The following is an 11,858-nucleotide window of genomic DNA, read 5'->3' as shown; positions in this document are numbered from 1 at the left end:
CAGTCACAATGGATACACTGCTCAGGTATTTCATGAGTGCAAGAGGGTTTACTCAGTTTTCCCAACAACTTTGAAAGTTCACATAATTGCTCTGGAGAGTCTAGAGGAGATTTACAAGAAAGTTGCCGAGGCTTGAAAATTGCAGCAATGAGGAGATATTGGATAGGCTGGGCTTATTTTTCTTAGAACAGAGGAGGCTAATTAGAGGTGACCCAATTAAGGTGTACAAAATTTTGAGGAGCTGAGATAGAGTAGACAGGAAAATCTTGTTTCCCCCAGCTGAGGGGTCAATTATCGGGCAGCATAGCTTTAAGGTGATTGGGAAAAGGATTAGCGGGGATATAAGGAAAAACCTTTTACACTCAGAGGCAGTGTGCATCTGGAATTCACTACCTAAGTTGGGAGTTGACGCTGAAATGCTCAACTCATTTAAAAGTTATCTAGATCTACATCTGAAGTGCTGGATCATGCAAGGACATGGACCAGGTACTGGAAAGTGGAATAAAAATGAGTGGCTGGTTTCTTTTTCTCTTTTTTGGCTGGAACAGACACAATGGGTTGAATGGCCTCTTTCTGCACCATAACTTATTTTATGGTTCTAAAGGATTTGATGAATGCAGCACATTCATACCAGAGAGAGACTGTTTAAATGTTCTCCGGGTGTGGGCAGTGATTCACTTGTTCTTCCCATCAGCTGAGACACCAGTGAGTTTATGTGACTGCAGGGTTTGGATTCTGCCGTTTTTGCTGCTGTTCTTCTTTCGGGTGGATAACGGAGAGCCCGTGCAGTTGGTTTTCAATATAATTTGTTCTTTAATTTTATTATTGGCCTCTCCGAACCCAGTCTCCACTCTGCAACAGGGAAACAAATCAGGATATCCTAAACAAAAACAAAAACAGAATTACCTGGAAAAACTCAGCAGGTCTGGCAGCATCGGCGGAGAAGAAAAGAGTTGACGTTTCGAGTCCTCATGACCCTTCGACAGAACTTGAGTTTGAGTCCAAGAAAGAGTTGAAATATAAGCTGGTTTAAGGTGTGTGTGTGGGGGGCGGAGAGAGAGAGAGAGAGGTGGAGGGGGGGTGTGGTTGTAGGGACAAACAAGCAGTGAAAGAAGCAGATCATCAAAAGATGTCAACAACAATAGTACAAAAGAACACATAGGTGTTAAAGTTAAAGTTGGTGATATTATCTAAACGAATGTGCTAATTAAGAATGGATGGTAGGGCACTCAGGGTATAGCTCTAGTGGGGGTGTTTTTTTTTAAATAATGGAAATAGGTGGGAAAAGGAAAATCTTTATAATTTATTGGAAAAAAAAGAAAGGGGGAAACAGAAAGGGGGTGGGGATGGGGGACGGAGCTCATGACCTAAAGTTGTTGAATTCAATATTAAGTCCGGAAGGCTGTGAAGTGCCTAGTCGGAAGAAGAGGTGTTGTTCCTCCAGTTTGCGTTGGGCTTCACTGGAACAATGCAGCAAGCCAAGGACAGACATGTGGGCAAGAGAGCAGGATATCCTACTTTGTTCTTTCAATTCGAGGGGGTTGGGGGAGGTTACCCAGCATTCACCGCGGTAGAGAATGTCCCCTATCCACAACAGGAGGTCAATGCGCAGGCGCAGTGTCGAACAGTGTCTGAGCATGCGCGCAGTGAGTAATGGCGATGGATAGAGGCTTCTTTGTTGGGGTCCGCGATCGGTAAAGCTAGAATGGAGGAATGGATGGAGCGATGGACTGGGACAGTGGACCGAAAGGTTTTTTAAACATGTTATGTAAGCTTCAGACTGCCGAACTCGAAGCTGCCCGTCCCCGTTTACAAGAGTAGGGATAAAGCTGAGGGGCTTTCGCTGCTGCAAAGCGAGGTTAACGGCCGCCATGTTGATCAGCGGCAATGTGCAGCAGGGCGCATGCGCGGCCATCGCTGTCCATGTCAGCAGGAGGAGAGCATGTTGTGAATTTCTAAAACAGGAACAGAAATACCTGGAAAAACTCAGCAGCTCTGGCAGCATCGGCGGAGGAGAGCGCAGTCCTCATGACCCTTCAACAGAACTAAATAAAAATAGGAAAGGGGTGAAATATAAGCTGGTTTAAGGGCGGTGGGGGCGGGGGGTGTTGGGACAAGCAGCCAGTAATAGGTGGAGATAACCAAAAGATGTCACAGACAAAAGGACAAAGAGGTGTTGAAGGTGGTGATATTATCAAAAGGAATCTGCTAATTAAGAGTGGAAAGCAGGACAGATAAGGTACAGATAGCTCTAGTGGGGGTGGGGGAATACTAAAAATGCTAAAAGTAGAGATAAACAATGGGTGGAAATACATTTAAAAATAATGGAAATAGGTGGGAAAAGAAAAATCTATATAAGTTTTTGGAAAAAACAAAATGGAGGGGGAAGAAACAAAGTGGGTGGGGATGGAGGAGAGAGTTCAAGATCTAAAATTGTTGAACTCAATATTCAGTCCGGAAGGCTGTAAAGTGCCTAGTCGGAAGATGAGGTGCTGTTCCTCCAATTTGCGTTGAGCTTCACTGGAGCAATGCAGCAAGCCAAGGACAGACATGTGGGCATGAGAGCAAGGTGGAGTGTTGAAATGGCAAGCGACAGGGAGGTCTGGGTAATGCTTGCGGACAGATCGAAAGTGTTCTGCAAAGCGGTCACCCAGTCTGCGTTTGGTCTCTCCAATGTAGAGGAAACAGCATTGGGAGCAACAATTGCAGTAGACCAGGTTGAGGGAAGTGCAAGTGAAATGCTGCTTCACTTGAAAAGAGTGTTTGGACCCTTGGACGGTGAGGAGAGGGGAAGTGAAGGGGCAGGTGTTGCATCTTCTACGGTCGCATGGGAAGGTGCCGTGGGAGGGGGTTGAGGACTGGGGGGTGATGGAGGATTGGACCAGGGTGTCACGGAGGGAACGATCCCTACGGAATGCTGCCGGGGGTGGTGAAGGGAAGATGTGTTTGGTGGTGGCATTTTGCTGGAGTTGGCTGAAATTGTGGAGGCTGGTGGGGTGATAAGTGAGGACAAGAGGACCCTATCATGTTTCTGGGAGGGAGGTGAAGGCATGAGGGCAGATGCACGGGAGATGGGCCAGACACGGTTGAGGGCCCTGTCAACGACCATGAGTGGAAAACCTCGGTTAAGGAAGAAGGAGGACATGTCAGAGGAACTGTTTTTGAAAGTGGCATCATCAGAACAGATGCGACGGAGGCGAAGGAACTGAGAGAATGGGATGGAGTCCTTACAGGAAGCGGGGTGTGAGGAGCTGTAGTCGAAGTAGCTGTGCGAGTCGGTAGGCTTGTATTGGATATTGGTGGACAGTCTATCATCAGAAATTGAGACAGAGAGGTCAAGGAAGGGGAGGGAAGTGTCAGAGATGGACCATGTGAAAATGATGGCGGGGTGGAGATTGGAATCGAAGTTAATAAATTTTTCCAGGTCCCAACGAGAGCATGAAGCAGCACCGAAGTAATCATTGATGTACCGGAGAAAGAGTTGTGGGAGGGGGCCGGAGTAGGACTGGAACAAGGAATGTTCCACATACCCCATAAAGAGCCAGGCATAGCTGGGGCCCATGCGGGTACCCATAGCCACACCTTTTATTTGGAGGAAGTGAGAGGAGTTAAAGGAGAAATTGTTCGGTGTGAGAACAAGTTCAGCCAGACGGAGGAGAGTAGTGGTGGATGGGGATTGTTCGGGCCTCTGTTCGAGGAAGAAGCGTAGAGCCCTCAGACCATCCCGGTGGGGGATGGAGGTGTAGAGGGATTGGACGTCCATGGTGAAGAGGAGGCGGTTGGGGCCAGGGAACTGGAAATTGTTGATGTGACGTAAGGTGTCAGAGGAATCACGGATGTAGTTGGGAAGGGACTGGACAAGGGGAGGATAAGGGAGTCAAGATAGCGAGAAATATGTTCCATGGGGCAGGAGCAAGCTGACACGATCGGTCTGCCAGGACAGTCCTGTTTGTGGATTTTGGGTAGGAGGTAGAAGCGGGCCATCCGAGGTTGGGCGACTATCAGCTTGGAAGCTGTGGAAGGAAGATCTCCAGAGGAGATGAGGTCAGTGACAGTCCTGGAAACAATGGCTTGATGTTCAGTGTTAGGGTCATGGTCCAGGGAGACGTAGGAGGAAGTGTCTGCGAGTTGATGCTCAGCCTCCACGAGGTAGATCCTGGACTGACAGGGATGGGTTTTGGAAACTCCTTTTACAGGGGGCTAGGAGATTATGTCGACATGATAAGCTGCCACATCAAAGTTTATTGTGAAAAGTAAAAGCTCATGGTATAGGGGAAACATAATAATGGATAGAAGATTTTTTTAATCCACTTATGGGATGTGGGCTTCGCTGGCTGGACCAGCATTTATTGTCCATCCCTAATTGCCCTTGAGAAGGTGATCGTGAGCTGCCTTCTTGAACTGCTGCAGTCCATGTGGTATAGGTACACCCACAGTGCTCTTAGGAAGAGAGCTCCAGGATTTTGACCCAGCGACAGTGAAGGAACGGCATTATATTTCCAAGTGAGTGATTTGGAAGGGAACTTCCAGATGCTGTTCCCATCTATCTGCTGCCCTTGTCCTTCTAGATGAGAGTGGTCGTGGGTTTGGAAGGTATTGTCGAAGGAGCCCTGGTGAATTCCTGCATTGCATTTTGTAGATGGTACACACTGCTGCTACTTTGTGTCAGTGGTGGAGGGAGTGAATGTTTGAGGATATGATGCCAATCAAGCGGGTTGCTTTTTCCTGGATGGTGCCCAGCTTCTTGAGTGTTGTGGGAGCTGCACTCGTCCAGGCAAGTGAAGAATATTTCATCATACTCCTGACTTGTGCCTTGTAGATGGTGGAACGGCTTTGGTGAGTCAGGTTTTGAGTTACTCATCATCCGATTCCTAGCCTCTGACCTGTGCTTGTGGCCACAGTATTTATATAGCTGTTCCAGTTCAGTTTCTGGTCAGTGGTAACCCCCAGGGTGTTGATAATGGGTATTTAGTGATGGGAATGCCATTGGACATCATGGGGCGATGGTTGGATTCTCTCTTGTTGGAAATGGTCATTACCTGACACTTTTGTGGCGCAAATGTAACTTGCCACTTGTCCAGGTCTTGCTGCATTTGGAGATGGGCTGCTTCAGTATCTGAGGAGTCATAAATGGTGCTGAACATTGTGCAATCATCAGCGAACATTCCCACTTCTGACCTTATGATGGAAGGAAGGCCATTGATGAAGCAGCTGAAGATGGTTAGGCCGAAGGCACTACCCTGAAGAACTCCTGCGGTGATGTCCTGGAGCTGAGATGACTGACCTCCAATAACCACAACCATCTTCCTTTGTGCTAGGTATGACTCCACCCAGCAGAGAGTTTCCCCCCTGGTTCCCATTGAGTCCAGTTTTGCTGGGGCTCCTTGATGCCACACTCGGTCAAATGTGGCCTTGATCTGAAGGGCAGAAACTCTTATCTCACCTCGAGAGTTCAGCACTTTTGTCCGTGTTTGAACCAAAACTGTAACGGGGTCAGGAGCCAAGTGGTTCTGGAGGAACCCAAACTTGCCGTCAGTGAGCTGATTATTGCTAATCAAGTGCTGCTTGATAGCACTGTTAACGACCCCTTTCATTACTTTGTTGATGATATAGGGTAGACTGATGGGGCAGTAATTGGCCGGTTTGGATTTGTCCTGCTTTTTGTGTACAGGACATACCTGGGCAATTTTCCATAGCTGGGTAGATGCTAGTGCTGTAACTGTACTGGAACAACTTGGTTAGGGGCGCAGCAAGCTCTGGGGCACAAGTCTTCAGTACTTTTGCCGGAATCTTGTCACGGTTGGCTAGTGGAAAACAGAGAAACATCATAAATGGGCTCTTTTTCTGATTAACAGGATGTGACAAGTGGAGTCCCACAGGGGCCTGTGCTGGGGCCTCAACTTTTTCTAATTTATATCAATGACTTAGGGGAGGGGAGTGAAGGCAGCCAGCTAAATTTGCAGATAACACAAAGATAGGTCGGAAAGTATGTTGTGAAGAGGACATAAGCAGGTTGCAGACAGATATAAATGAGTTGAATGAGTGGGCAAAAAATCTGGCAAATGGAGTAAAATGTTGGAAAGTGTGAACTTGTTCACTTTGATAGGAGGAATAAAAAAGCAGAGTATTACTTAAATGGAGAATAGCTGCAGGATTCCAAGGGGAAGAGGGATCTAGGTGTTCTAATGGATTCATCACAAAGAGTTAGTATGCAGATACAGCAAGTAATTAAGAAAGCTAATGGAATGCTATCCTTTATTATGAGAGCAATTAAACATAAAAGTAAGGATGTTATGATAAAAGCAAAATACTGCAGATGCTGTAAATCTGAAATAAAAACAGAAAATGCTGGAAAAACTCAGTAGGTCTGACAATATCTGTGGAGAGAGAAACAGGGTTAACATTTCGAGTCTGCCTGACTCTTCAGAGCTAAAGAGAAGTCTCTTCAGCTCTGAAGAAGGGTCATATGGACTCGAAACATTAACCCTGTTTCTCTCTCCACAGATGCTGTCAGATCTGCTGAGTTTTTCCAGAATTTTCTGTTTTTATTAACGATATTATGTTTCTGTTATACAGGGCATTGATGAGACAACATCTCGAACCTTGTGTGCAGTTTTGGTCTCCTTATTTAAGGAAGGATGTAAATGCATTGGAAGTGGTTCAGAGGAGGTTTACTAGACTGATACCTGGAATCAGTGGGTTGTCTTATGAGGAAAGGTTAGGCAGGCTGGGCTTGTTTCCATTGGAGTTTAGAAGAGTGAAGGTGACTTGATTGAAGTATATAATATCCTGAATGGTCTTGACAAGGCGGACATGCAAAGGATGTTTCCGCTTATGGGTGAGTCCAGGTCAAGGGGGCACTGTTTTAAAATTAGGGGTTTCCCTTTTGGACAGAGAAGAAATTTTTCTTTGAGGGCTGTGTGACTGCCTCCAAAGGCCACGGAGGTGGGGTCATCGAATATTTTTAAGGCAGAGGTAGGTAGACTCTTGTTTGGCAAGGGAATCAAATGTTATCAGGGGTAGATGGGAATGTGGAATTCAAAACACAAACAGATCAGCCATGATCTTATTGAATGGGTGAGCAGGCTGGAGGGGCTGAATGGCCGACTCCTGCTCCTAGTTTGCATGTTCATATGTATATAGTTAGCTCAAAGCAAGACAAATGTTTGTCTTTTCTCAGTTTTTATCCTAGATTGACAATGATGGTTTTTGGAAACTCCTTTTACAAGATATTAAAAGGGGAGAATTTGCCAACAGGAAACTCAAAACCAAGCGTCACGTCAAGAAACAACAGCATCACTTGATCCAGCCTCTGAGTGTAAGCACTGAGTTCCAGATTATTACTACTCACTGTGTAAAAATGTTTTTCCTCACAAGGGCAGCAGACACATGGGAACACCATCACCTGGAAATTCCCCTCCAGGCCACTCACCATCCTGACTTGGAAATATATCGGCTGTTCTTTCACTGTCACTGGGTCAAAATCCTGGAATTCCCTTCCTAACAGCACTGTGGGTGTACCTACATCACATGGACTGTAGCGGTTCAAGAAGGCAGCTCACCACCACCTTCTCAAAGGCAGTTAAGGATGGGAATTAAATGCTGGCCTGGCCAGCAACGCTCACACCCCATGAATGAGTAAAAAAAAATCCCCCTCTACCTCTTGCCTAAAACCTTAAACCTTGTGTCCCTTATCCTTTTACAAATTGAATGGGAACAGCTTTTCTTTATCTACCTTATCTAAATCTATTAAAAACCTGTACAACTCTATCAAATCTCCCCTCAATCTCCTGCACTCCAAGGAGAACAGCCACAGCTTCACAAACAAATATTGCAATTAAAATCCCTCATACCTGGAACCATCAAATTCTGCACCATTTTTATTCCTCGTACTTCATGGTGCACACCCTGAATTGTTCACTCTTTCTCTCTCCACAGATACCAGCATATGTTGCTAATTCCCCAGCATATACTGCTAATTCCAAGCTGCCTGTGGAGAAGACGATATCTGACCTTCTTGAACCACTGCAGCCCATGTAGTGAAGGTGCCTCCACAATGCTGTTCGGTAAGGAGTTACAGATTATTCACCCAGTGATGATGAAGGAATGGTGATATATGTCCAAATCAATGACAGTCAGTTGTTTTTATATCACACTTTTAATGCAATACAACGTTCCAAGACATTTCACAAAGCAATTTCTGACGCTGAGCCACATGAGCAGATATTAGGGCAGGTGACCAAAAGCTTGACTAAAAAGATCGGTTTTCAGGAGGTATTTCCAGAGCTTGGGTCCCAGGCAACTGAAAGAACGGCCACCAATGATGGGGTGATTAATGTCGGGAATGTTCAAGAGATAATATTCAATGAACACATATTTTGGAGAGATGCGTGGGTAGAGGAGATTACAGATAGGGATTGATCTCAAGATTACAGGGAGGTTAAACGTGGCTGACCCACCGGGAATGTATTAGGATAGTTAAGTCTAGAGGTAACAAAGGAATGGATGATGGTTTCAGCAGCAGGTGAACTAAGACGAGGGTGGAGTTGGGCACTGTGGTCTTGGTGATGATGTGTGTATGTGTTTGGAAGCTCATCTTGGGATGAAATATTTCACCATGGTTGTGAACAGTCTGGTTCAGCCTCAGACGGTTGCCAGGGAGAGGGATGGGGTCGGTGGCTCAGGAATGGAGTTTGCCGCTGGAACTGAAGACAAGGCTTCGGTCTTCCCTATACTTAAATGAAGGAAATTTCTGCTCATCCAGTGCTAGATGTCAGACAAGTCAGGATGGTGTGTGACTTAGAGGGGAACTTGGAAGTGATGGTGTTCACATACACCTGCTACCCTGGTCCTTCTAGGTGATGGAGGTTGAGGGTTTGGGAGATTCTATCAAAGTTCTGGTCGAGTTGTAGATATATAAAATCCCTCTCCTTTACCCACTGCCTCTCTAATGTCTCCATGTCTTCTTCCACTGAGGCTATTGTCCGAGAGGCAGGTTCCCTTCCCTGAAGGACATTAGTGAACCAGTTGGGTTTTTAGGACAATCCAGCAGTTTTCATGGTCACTTTTTCATAGTGTCAGCCACACAAATGACCAGATTCATTCAGCTCAATTTCGCAGCCTACCTTTGTATTTTTGTGGGTTCTCTCTCACTCCCTTTATTCTGTTTTCAATCAATTTCACAGGGTATTCGAAGCGGAGGATTTGCAGTCGGGAAACTCAAACCAAATATCACGTCAGCATCTGATGGAGTCGTCCAATTTATCGTAACCTGAATACTGTAGAACTTTGAACATGGATGGAAAAAGCACTGTTCACAGTGGAGAGAAACCATGGAACTGTGGGGGTTGTGAGGAGAGATTCAGTTACCCATCTGAGCTGGAAACTCATTGACACACTCACACTGAGTAGAGGCTGTTCACCTGCTCTGCATGTGGAAAGGGATTCACTCGAGCATCCCAGCTGATTACACACCTGCGAGTTCACACCGGGGAGAGGCCATTCACCTGCTCGGAGTGTGGGAAGGGATTCACTCAGTCATCCAACCTGCTAACACACCACCACATTCACACTGGGGAGAGACCTTTTCAATGTCCAGACTGTGGGAAGTGCTATAAAAGTTCTGGGTACCTGATTACCCATCAATGTGTTCACACTTTCAGATGCTCTCACTGCGGGACTAGGTTCAGGGGATCATTTCAACTCACGGTACACCAGCAAATTCACACTGATGAGAGACCTTTCAACTGCTACATGTGTGGGAAGGGATTCACTCAGTTATCCCATGTGCTGAGACATGAAAGAGTTCACACTGATGAGAGACCTTTTAAATGCATGGACTGCGGGAAGTGTTATAAAAGTTCCAGGGAACTGATGTCCCATAAACGTATTCACACTGACAAGAGACCGGTCAGGTGTTTTTACTGTGGGGCTGCATTCAGGGGATCATCTCAACTTTCTGTACATCAGTGAATTCACACTGGGGACAGGCCATTCACCTTCTCTGAGTGTGGGAAGGGATTCACTCAGTCATCCACACTGCTGAATCACCAACGGGTTCATATTGGGGAGAGGCCGTTTAACTGCTCCAAGTTTGGGAAGAGATTCACTCGGTCGTGCCACCTGCTCAGCCACCAGTGAGGTCACACAATGGAAAGTCGTTCACCTGCGCCAGGTTTGGGAAGAGATTCAGTCAGTCATCCATACTGCTGAGTCACCAGTGAGTTCGCAAGTAACTACAGTGATTGGATTTTCTGTTAATCACATCCAGGACTGAACTATGCTTATTGGGGTCTGTTTCTGCTGATGTTAATAAACTCCACACCATTAAAGGATATAATATTCAGGATAAAAGTCAAATAAATCACCTTTGTGCTAAACGTACAGTGTGTCGTGTCTTTTTAATATCTCTAACACAGGTTAGTTCCTTTTGAAGTGCTTTCCCTCTCCCCTGTCTCCACCATCCTCACATCCGACAACAAGTGCAATGAGTTCATGGAGCTTCTTTGACACTAAGATTGAAACAATTTGATCAGCTGCCTCTCTGCTTCCTTCCCTTCCATTATCCTACCAGGCCAAACTGTCTAAAGTTCCTTCCTGCTGCAGCCCTGAACCTGCTTCTTTCTTTAAATTCTCTCCAATCTTCTCTCATGCCTTCTCAGAGCTTATCTTTTCCATAATACCCATCCTCCCTCACTATTCCCATCAAACTGCAGGTCACCCAACTTCCCCATGTTCGTTGATATTGTTAACAGTTCTCTCTCTTCAGGTACTGCCCTTCGTTCCTTTCAATCTGTCATCATCACCCACTCCTCCATGATACAAACCCTTGACCCCTATGCCCTTGCAAAATACTGCCCCATCTCTAACCACCCTTTCCTTTCCAAAGTCCTTGTCACCTGTCAAATCCATGCACATTTTCCCCAGAACTCCATGTTTAAATCCTTTCAATGAGATTTCTGCACCTGTCACAATATCAAAACAGCTCTTACTGAAGTCACAAATTACATTCTGGTTACATCCAATTATAACCAGAGAATCACCTGCAGTAACTGTGATTATTTTATTTACATTTTTACATACTGACTCTCTGGGTAAGTGATTAGGTGTCACTGAACTTTGACATAAAAATGTTCCATTATCACTCTCACTGTGACTGTATCTTGCAGGCCAAGTCCTTTTAACTACAGCAGCTTTTCTGGATTTGATCAACAGGGAAAAGTGAAGACATGACAGTCCACAACCCAAGATCACTGCTAATTGATAATTGCTAATTGACAAAGCATAGCTGAACATCTGTGTATTGCTCTGTTACAGACTTATTCTTTGCCAAGATTGGCCAACAGCTCCATTATTGAAGGATGTGGATGATAGGAGATGGATCTTGGTTTTTCATATTTTGCAGTCCTGATGCCAGTGGAATCTCATCTTCACTTCCCCAGATTCAGACAAATATCTGAAAAACTGTCATACGGACTCGAAACTCTGTTTCTCTCTCCACAGATGCTGCCAGGCCTGCCGAGTTTTTCCAGCATTCTCTGTTTTTATTTCAGATTTCCAACATCCGCAGTGACTGATTTTATTTTAATGATTAACTGGGACTTAGCCTCTAATGCTGTCCGAATTACCCACAATCGTGTGCGCATCAGAAACCGCTCTATTTGCCTCGGGTTGGCCGGGTGGATCGCGCATGCTCGGAGACCCTGGTCTCTTTGAGGTTGTTCCCGGAGAGAAGCCGGAAGCGGCGGATAGTGAGAGTGGAGAATGTTCATTGTTTAATATTCGGCTCTGGGGCTGCACTCGAGATTTGTAAACCCCGCCCCTCCCGCCCGGGGTTTATTAACCCGCTCCCGACAGTG

At 45.8% G+C, this 11,858-nt stretch overlaps 1 long non-coding RNA gene across 2 annotated transcripts; it reads left to right on the top strand.

Annotated features, from left to right (window-relative positions):
- Window positions 1–1,646: 1,646 nt before the first annotated feature.
- Window positions 1,647–10,379, top strand: LOC121270450. Of its 2 annotated transcripts, none has more exons than XR_005941532.1 (4): window positions 1,647–1,768; window positions 7,181–7,318; window positions 7,939–8,066; window positions 9,186–10,379. It is a non-coding gene; the product is annotated as an uncharacterized LOC121270450 (long non-coding RNA). The 2 variants fall into 2 exon arrangements; XR_005941533.1 differs by having other exon boundaries at window positions 1,653–1,750.
- Window positions 10,380–11,858: the final 1,479 nt, after the last annotated feature.

This window comes from Carcharodon carcharias, chromosome 27 (assembly GCF_017639515.1).
Source record: "Carcharodon carcharias isolate sCarCar2 chromosome 27, sCarCar2.pri, whole genome shotgun sequence".
In the NCBI taxonomy this organism is placed as follows: Eukaryota; Metazoa; Chordata; class Chondrichthyes; order Lamniformes; family Lamnidae; genus Carcharodon; species Carcharodon carcharias.
Note: the sequence above shows the minus strand (reverse complement) of the source record. Positions and strands in the feature narration are given on the sequence as shown.